Here is a 9,600-nt window from a genome sequence, read left to right on the forward strand (position 1 = left end):
GTCAAACCACAGCCAGCAAAAGGGCTTCCCCGCAATGCTCGTTTCGTTAGCGAGGCGCTTTCTGATGGGCCAGTGTGGTAGGGGACCTGCTAAGGGGTCGGAAGTAGTTTCGCTCGTCAGCGGATGAGTTATGATTTTAATAACCATAATTCATGAAGCAAAGCAACACAACACACAACACATCCTAGGAGGAGTGGGATTTTGGCGAGCGTCGGATCGTTGGAAAGAAGCGCTTGGAACCCGCATGGATGGGCCCCGTTCGTTACCGTCGGTGTCGGTTTGAATGATTGCTGGTCTACCAGAAACGTCACAAGATGCGACAGGGGCAGTGTGAAGATTTAATAAAAAAAACCCCGAGGATAATCCCCGTAATGAAGCGTTGAAATAATGTCAACTGTGGTTTAAGCACTACTGCTGGACTACTGCTGGGTGCTTGAGAGTCGAGTTTTTTTGGGTTGCTTCCCTTGGTGCTGTTGTTAATAATCCCCCCTTTTTACCAAGAAAAGCTTGACTTAATTTGATGAATTTTAATCCAGCCTCCTTACGCGCTCCGGCCACAATTTATCACCATTTGGGTGGTTAATTCAAAAGAAGCCCACTGATTGCGCGTCATATTTTACTCGCAACAAACATCTGTTTGCTGCCGTTGTTGTTGTCGTTTCAAGGGTTTATTGGGCCTGGCTTGTTTGGCCAGATTTATCGAGGCACAGTTTAAAGTGGAAGTCTCGTTTCACTTGTTCACTCGTTAGTGCGCCCAGCTGTTAATGCCCATCGTTTTGTTTGAACAATACCTCTGCATTAAGCGCGTGATTCATGATTGTGTTGCTTGCGCTGGCTCCGTCCACGTTCACGCCCCAAACCAACACTTCCTGCTAAGTATAAGAGAGAGAGAGAGAGAGAGAGAAGAAAAAAGGGAAAAAAAACCTCCGCAGAAAACAAGCAAGAATGGATTCAATTGTGGAGCAATTTAAATTTTCTCGGTTCCTCTACTTTTTTTTCCTCCGCCCCAGTTTGGCCATTTTTCATTCCTTTTATTGCTTTTCATTGCGTTCATTGCCGAAAAGTGCATTATATCGTGGCACCATTATTGAAGGTATTGTTTTTTGGTGTTTGGAGTTATTGAAGTGGCGGCAGAGGTGAAACGGGTATGTGTGTGTAACACGGGAAAGAGAAACCGGGGGAGTTCCGGGGTTATGTTTGGGCAGTACTTTTAATGATGCAGCGGAGTGTGCGAAAATTGCACTTCATCTGATTGTTCGAGCATGTTGGTTTGCTGATTGGTACAAAAGTTCTGCATCATAAATAATCCACTTTGGGATGATTGGTTGCCGGAACAAGGTGGGTAGGAACAGGAAAACAGGAGTTGGATTATTATGTTTAAAAATTGATCCATGTTACAAGCAATTATGTTTTACATATAAACTCGATTGTAATGAGGATTAATTCTTATCACAATGTCAATTGCATCGAAAAGTGACACGAAAAACCAACATTCTAGCTTCTAAGAAAAGCTAACATGGATTCAGATGGAGTAGAATGTATTTTGACCTACTTTTATTTACTTACAGTAAGTGCAGCACTTCCTGTTTGGTGAGTAAAGCATCGATTGCCTCTATCCAATCGTACCCACACGTTTCATCTCACCATAGCATGCGATGGTTGCGCGATGCAATTCACTCTCCGATCTACAACTACTACTAACCACTCAACACAGCTGTCAGTTGGAGTAGCGTATGTAAACACACAGGTATGATTGAAACGCGCTCTTTCAAATAGGCAATCGCGAACCGCTTTCGAACCGGGGCCGTTGAGCCGTGTATTGGCGTGGCGTGCAGAGTTCGGTGTTTGTGATTGAGTTCGTTGGCGGAAATTGAAAATGTAGCCACATTCGATAAACGCGCGGAGTGTTTTGAAGGGCTCTTCTTCCCCGGGCCAGTGTCTCCGGAAGGTGGCAGAACATGCCGTTGGATGCACCTTTTGCCAAACATGTGCTTCCACGACGAGCCGTTGGTGATGTCGAAATCGGAATGATTTGATAGAACGCTGATAGTCAGCGAACGCGTGTGGCAGAAGCTTTTCGGGAGTGTGTTTGCCGTAGTGTTTTTTCCCTCCCCTTGCCGGGTAGATCGTATTCGATGGTAGGGTAGTGACAGGAAATGGATGCAATTTGGAGGTGCACCGATAGTGACAATTGGAAATGCAAACTTTTATTGCGAAAATATTCAAATATGGGAAAGAAAATGCATGAACCAGTACGCGTGGTTGTTTGGAGGTGCTTGTGATACTTGAACGCAATCTACAAGCAATATCATATCGACAAATAGACGCACGGTAGCCGAAATTTGCAATGAATACATTTTATTCCACCTTTGAAGAATGAATTATTCAAACACATTGTTTAAATAATTTAGAAAGGCGTTTCATGCAGAAACAACCCGTTTTAGATGAGGTTGAAAACAGTGAATTGTCATTCACGCAGCTGCATATAAAATGGTAAAATGGATCTCTAATTGAGCCCTGCAGAACCTGGGTACACATAACCAATTTACCACCATCTCGTCTCGACTAATGGCTGCTAATGGCTTTTTGCTGTGTGCATTCTCCAATTTGCAGCATCACGTTTTTTGGAATCACCAATTATTTACGCACGGTCATCATTTGATGCAGGAAAGCTATAGGAAAAGGTTTGTGCATAGGCTCGTCAATCACATTAGAGAAATTCAGTGAAAAAAAACAAAACAAAACAAATGCATGCAAATCAATTTCACCGAACAGCTCTATTCTTTCTCGTTGCAAACGATTATTTAGTTAATTGTGCTAAAGCAATCAATGGCGCTGGGACATTCGATCGTACCATCACTAATTTGATTAATTAAATGCTTTTCAATTTTTGGCCCGAAACGCTTGCCAGAGGTGAATGAAAACGAGCAACTGAATGATGAGTCGGTAGTTATTTACACTTAAATATCGATTCACGTCCGTAGCTCGTGGCAGGCGGAAGGCTTATCCACAGGGTGAAAGAAATGATCATAAATAAACGGTCAAGTTGCCGGAAGCTTTGTGAGCTTTTGAGGGACTTCGGCGCTGCTGACTTTAATGAGGAACGGCAAACCAATGTGTTTTTGTTTGTATTCCGCTTTAATTGATGGTATCTAATTGGTAGATACAACCATGAAAGCTCTCCATTGGGGCTTGCTGTAATCTGTAGCGAACACTCCTTCAAGCACGAATAGGCAGATGTCAAAACGAATGTCAATGTTAAGCTATTAAAGCGTTTTACTACATGGCATTCAGTAAAACTATTAATTTTGTCACGCAATTCCACTGCTGTGGTCTTGTTTTTCGTTCAAATATGTGTAAGATGACTTTAGAACACTTTCGTGACTAAAATTTACGACTGAACAAAACTATTACTAATCGTAATTTATTCGCGTTTTTTTCAAGCTAGTACTCATTTCCATTCTTTTGAAGTTTTGGGTTTGATCCTTACGGCTATAAAAATTCAAATTGTTAAACATTCTATCCTTTTTGCTTTAACGCGCTATCTAACAAACATCCGCTGCTGTTTGAATCCATCCCAGGAGTGTATTAAAAACGAAACGAAGAAAGCAAACAACAGAAATTTGCCGGCGCATTCGTTTTCCTTGAACCAATCTATCCTTTGTTTTGCCCGATTGCATTATTAAAGAGTTTAATCATAAAAAGTACGGCTGTCCGGGAGGACATCGGTAATCGTAAATTCTTTCTCTCCCCAAGGCCAAACGTAACCGCGTGGGATACGAAACCAAGGCAACAAGTTGAACACATCAGCAGAAAGTAAAAACAAAAAAAAAACAGGTAAGCTCTCGGTATTGAAAAAGTTTCACATGAGCTGATACGGTCACATTGTGCGGGTGCAGTACAGTACAGTGGGACGGTTGTTTTGCGTCCGGGCGGGTAGTTTTGTTGATTGAACGAAGGAAATTTGGTTTAAAGCATACGAATTTACTTTAAGTGAGTAAGTCTACAAGACGCCATGTTTACTGACAGCTAGCTAGTTCCAAAATGGAGCTATTTTAATCAATCTCTTCACATTTCTCGCCATCCTCATTCTGGTTCCCTGCATGCAAATCTACAATTGAAATCTTACTTGTTTCACTCATGGAAGCGCATGAAACAGGATAAAATCATAATAACATGGCTTGACGTCAGCATTTTTTGTTGTTGCCCAGCGCCACTCTCACCCCCCTAAACCCTTCACGATAAGACACTTCACAAAGGTCTTACAAAGGTGTCTTGGCTCGAGTGTCCTGTTGCTTCATGGTACACGGGTGCGAGGCAAGTTGAAGCGTATCGGGTGTAATACAGTCAAGGGATGCAACCGTCAACCGTCATATTTCATTTTTATGGATGTGCCTCTCCTCTTTGTGGCACGGCAAGCATCTCACACACACAGTAGTTATGTTATGCTGCCACCGTTCGGAAGTAAATCGCTACTAGAAACGCTCACAACGCTACCACGTTGCCCTATCTCGTTGCGCGCAAAGGGCACACACTTGAGAAAACATTGCAATAGTACGGGGCTCGCTTCTAAGAGTGCCTTTTTTGCACAGCGGAGCACGTATGGGTGTAGATATGAATGATTGTTATGATTGTGGCTGAAGTGCCCCTCCCGGCGGGTGGTGTAATACGTGACGGAGGGTGTAATGTTGTTTGTTTATGCTTTATTTATTGGGTGCAACAGCGGCGCTCAGGGAGAGAAGGGACAGGATCATTTTGATAGCATGTCTTATCAGGCGAATCTAATGGTAAATCGAATGCTAGTTTTGAGGGTGTTCATAAATACAATTCAGCATGTTGTGTTATAAGTTTAACATCCATATTTCACTGTCGTTTGACTGTAAAAATATTGCCTTTATGGTACTATTTTCTATTGTCAATCGTTAGCAAAAGTGATGTTTTAAAGCTGGAAACATTATTCATGCACCTTACAAATGACTGACCGTTTCCAATTAGAATCGTCTGAAACATTGCAATGCAATAATTAACCATAGCTGGCGGCGATAAAGCTTTATGAAATACATGATTTGGTTTTATTAGATATTTCCCTTCATCTATGAAAATTGCTCGCGCTACAATACACCACACACTCTAACCCAATCGGCTCGCAGAAAATAATTCATATTTCGTCCGTTTCGACCCCCAGCTGGTGATAAAAATAGCAACAAAAAATGACGGAAATGTTGTCAGAAGAGCAGCAACACGAATGTATCTGTCATGAAAAATGTTGCTCTGTTTCAAAATTTGATTTAACCACCTCCCATTACCCACACACCCTCGCACACACTTGTGCTGCCCTGCTGCTCCAGCAAACAAGTTTGATTCAAGCCACACAAAAAAAACAATATTGCCCGCATTAGCTGATACATTGAATTTATTTCCATTCCTCCTACTATCAAAATGTGAGTCTTTTGTAGCCGCTGTTTTGACCCACTTTGCAGGGCTGTGGTATGAGGCGCGCTTGTATTAATACAAAGGCCCGACTGAATGCAAAACATTACGTCGACACCGTTTGATCGGCATTCGATCACGCTGCCAATGGCAATGAATTGTTATTGCCATCACACAGATCACACCGATGACGAGGAGGATGATGGTCATGATGATGATATTATGAGTAGGAGTCTGTTTTACTATACCACAAATAATTGCTGCCAGTTTGTTCCTTCAGTCCTTAAAATGAGGCAATATTGATATGTAATCGTACTCGTAAAATTACATTTTTAACACAGGAAATGTCGACTTTATTTTCAATCTTAATTAAATATACGTGTAAAAGAATATACACCCACCAAGCAGTTTGTAAATTAATAAGCCACGTCGAACTGCTTCGCGCCAGTGAAAACGATTGCCACGTCATCACCGTCATGACGCAACTGTGCGTCGGGGCCAGGAACGAAACACCGGATATTGCTGCTGACAACTGATATCGAAGGCATGTGTCACTTCCGCGCCAGAACCGAAGCCCAAAGACACGTGTTAATTGAATTTTTTGTGTCCTGTACCATGACGGGAAATGGGTGACGATTCGATAAAACGGGAAATGGCTCACGTTCCAATAGGAAAAAATGGAAGTGAATGGATCGAGAAGCGATAGAAAATGACGTGTAATTGCGCTATAAGCAGCTGTGTGATTTCTGCTCTTCTGCCGAAAAATGGAAAAGGATTCATCATGCAGCATCATATGGAATTTAGATTGGAGAAAACTGTGCAAGAAAAGAGGACGCGGGACACACTTGGATTAAAAATGATTTTCCATAATTTTCCGCTCCGCTCGATGAAGTGGAAACATGTTCGTTTCCTTGACGGCATGCACCGGCATGCACAGGTTGCACAGTATAAATATCTACAAAACATTGCATTTCATACACTCCGGTCGAAAGTTTCGCAGGCTCCGCTCGACAGCAGCCCTGAATGACAGCACAGCATGTGTCGGTGAACGGTTGGAACGGTAAAACCGGCCCCCAAAACGAGCTATGAAACCCTGCCCACGTTCCGTAACCGTGCAACGTGACGCTCTTCGTGTTCCGGGGAACAAGTTTTCCCACATCGCAGCTACGCAAAACGGCAACGAAGCTGGAGCTGGTTTCATCTCCACCAGTGTTACCTAGTGATTGTTTCGCTGGCTGCTGCATGGAACGGTGAGTTTTCTTTCCGGGGGAGAAAACGTACGTACTACCGGCACTTATTAGAATAAGTTTGCTGATGCATGACGGCGAACCGGTTGGATGGTTTTTGACACAAGTTTGATTGCAACTTTTGCGCATAAAGATGAAGCAGGAAAAATGCACACACACTCACAAAAAGTGCAATACATGTTTCATGCATGGTTTGTGTGTTTGAATTTCCGCCAAAAACTTTTTCCATGACAGATTTTCATGTGTTAACCAGGATGTTTTAAAGCTTAATATTGTGAAACAATATTGAAGATATAACTTTCAGCTCGAAAAGCATTCTATTTCCTTTAAATCAATCTATTTGCTCGGTCATTCTCAGCCAGCCATTAAGCGTACGGGATCATTGGAGTGTCTCAGGCTGCAGTCCAAGCTTACCATCTTAAGCATGCTTCGTTCCGTTTCCGTTCGATGCCGGCAGCCCTGGTCATGGTTGATGACAGTGAATGTGATGCATAAATCAAAGATAATCTCAGTTTATGACAGGGAAATTCAATCTCGATGGGCACGGGTGATGGGTGGATTAATCTGGCCTGCCTTATCAGCAACAACATCATATCGGAGTGAAAACAGCCATAAAGTGGAGCACAACATGCTGGGGAGAGAGAGAGAATGAAGCAAATTGTGCTTATTGAATCTGAATCAAGCTACTAAGGACGCACATAACTTGATGTTACCTAAGTTGTTCCCTCCACAAGAGGCATGAATTAGATGAGGCATCGGTGGCATTCCAGGAAAAGACTAACTGGATTGGTTCAATCTTCGCTCAGGTTGTGGTACACGTGTCCTGTTTACGCTGTGTCTGTGTTTGGGATTATACTCCGCCTCTATTGATTTGGTTTTGTAATCCTCTCTCTCTCTCTCTCTCTCTCTCTCTCTCTCTCTCTCTCTCTCTCTCTCTCTCTCTCTCTCTCTCTCCGTCTCTCAAAGCCAGTTTTATTTCTGAACAGTTAAGCACATTAAACGCAGCAGAAGTACAATTCATTCGTTAAATGTAATTAATTGAATTGTTTCGTTGGCTCATTGGCTTTCGCATCGCTGCCAGTTGCCGCGAACAAAATCGTGTAAAATTAATGTTAAGCTTCCCCGTACATATTTGAGCTTATCAGCATCATTTCCGGTACACCTCAAGATTATGGTCTCTGCTGCGAAAACGCCGTTTCTATCGTTGGCCTATCGCTTCTGCTCGTACTACTTTTGCTTCTGTTCTGGGGGGGCAAATAATCACACCTCACCCCCCCCCCCCCTCCTGTTTGCCTTTTGCTTGTATTTGCTTGTTAATCTTAATTTGAATCAAGTCCCGTTTGCGTTCCGACCCAAAAAACCCGGCCGGCGAAAGGGTTGTACAGGGGATCAGAACCTTTCAGAAAGCACTGAGTACTGGGTGCGCTCTATTTATTAATCAGTGTTTGCATTTACAACCTTAGCGAGAAGGGGCCAAAAACCACCGTGCCAACCCATTCCCACGGCTCACGTTTCATCCGTTACGTGATACACGTAACGCAAACTGCTGTGCCAAGCTCTGCTACTACTACTACTACTACTACTACTACTGCTGCTGTTGTGGAAAAGGTGGCAAGATGGATGAAAAATGAGGCCGATATTTATATGAAACTACGGGCTACGGAAGCTGCATAATTTATTCATGCACGTATAAATGTGGTTTCTTTCACTTCCGACATGCGCGCGGGAGGGGGGGGGGGGGTTAGGGAACAAGAACTGGGTGTTGGCTGTTTGGGAGTCACATTGCTCGTGTTTTCACATTTTGTGTTGCCCTAACTACGGTCCTTCCCTGCTCAAAATTCCTGGGCCCATATTGAGAGTGCCATAAAAAGGGGGCTTGTGTGCTGTGAACGGTTACGGCTGAAGCACACTGCGCACAGCGGTGTAATTACTGCAATTAATCAAATGAAAATTTTGATTTTTGATGAGTTGGAAGGGCTCGTGGGAAGGTGTTGCTTGCGTGGTGCCTTGGCATCAACATACGCTATTGATTGGCTCACGTTGAGCTTCTCAAGCTATCTTAAAGTGAGTGCGGGCGCTTTAAAATTACAACACAATTCTCGCTGGAGCAAAGTTCCGGTGAAGTGTTGAAGAAAAGGATTTCCATCCGAACGCCTTCACGGGTCCGAAAAACTCCAACAAAAAAGAAATTAAGGTCAAATTGCACGCCAGACAAACGATAAGCGAAAGTTATTGATTGTGAAGCTGATAAAAAGAAAGTTAGCGACCGTTGCGCAAAGATTAAACAAATGCCCTGCTTTAAACTCTCAACCGGATGTGTGCGGGAAAGCGTTTACGCTAAACGGAACAATTTAATTAGAAATTCAAAACAGTTGTAAAAGTTTTCTGCACCGAGAGGTTTCATTCGGCTGGTTTGAGTTGCTTCAGTATCTTTCTATTAACGCCGGTTTTTATTGTTTGCCAAAAAGTTTTAATATCTGTAATTGCTTTGCAAAGAAAGGGAGTTTTTGTGATGGAGAGAGTGTGTAAGTTTTTGAGAGCAATTTTAAAGTATTTGATAATTATTTCATAACACTGTTAAAACTGTTTATCGTCAGCGCTAAGTAAGTATTATTAGAGCTTTGTTCATATCATGGAATTAACCTACTAACATCAAATCTTCTAAAAAAGTCCAAATCGTCGAAAAGTTCTTTCTCGGCGTCCAATTTCCATTCATACCTCTACACAGCAGATAAAAGTTTGAGCTGAAGAGTGTGAAGTTGTCAAACTTTTGGCAATTTACATCTATTACCACTCCTCCGTGGTGAAACAACCCTGCTGGAAATAGTTGTACGTTTGGTAGAACATTCTTGGCATTGATATCGGCATATCGCTGGATTTGGAACCAGCTTTAAGCTAAATCTACTTGGAAGTGTTGTTGAAG

The sequence above is a fragment of the Anopheles gambiae genome, chromosome 3 (genome assembly GCF_943734735.2).
Source record: "Anopheles gambiae chromosome 3, idAnoGambNW_F1_1, whole genome shotgun sequence".
Classification (NCBI taxonomy): domain Eukaryota; kingdom Metazoa; phylum Arthropoda; class Insecta; order Diptera; family Culicidae; genus Anopheles; species Anopheles gambiae.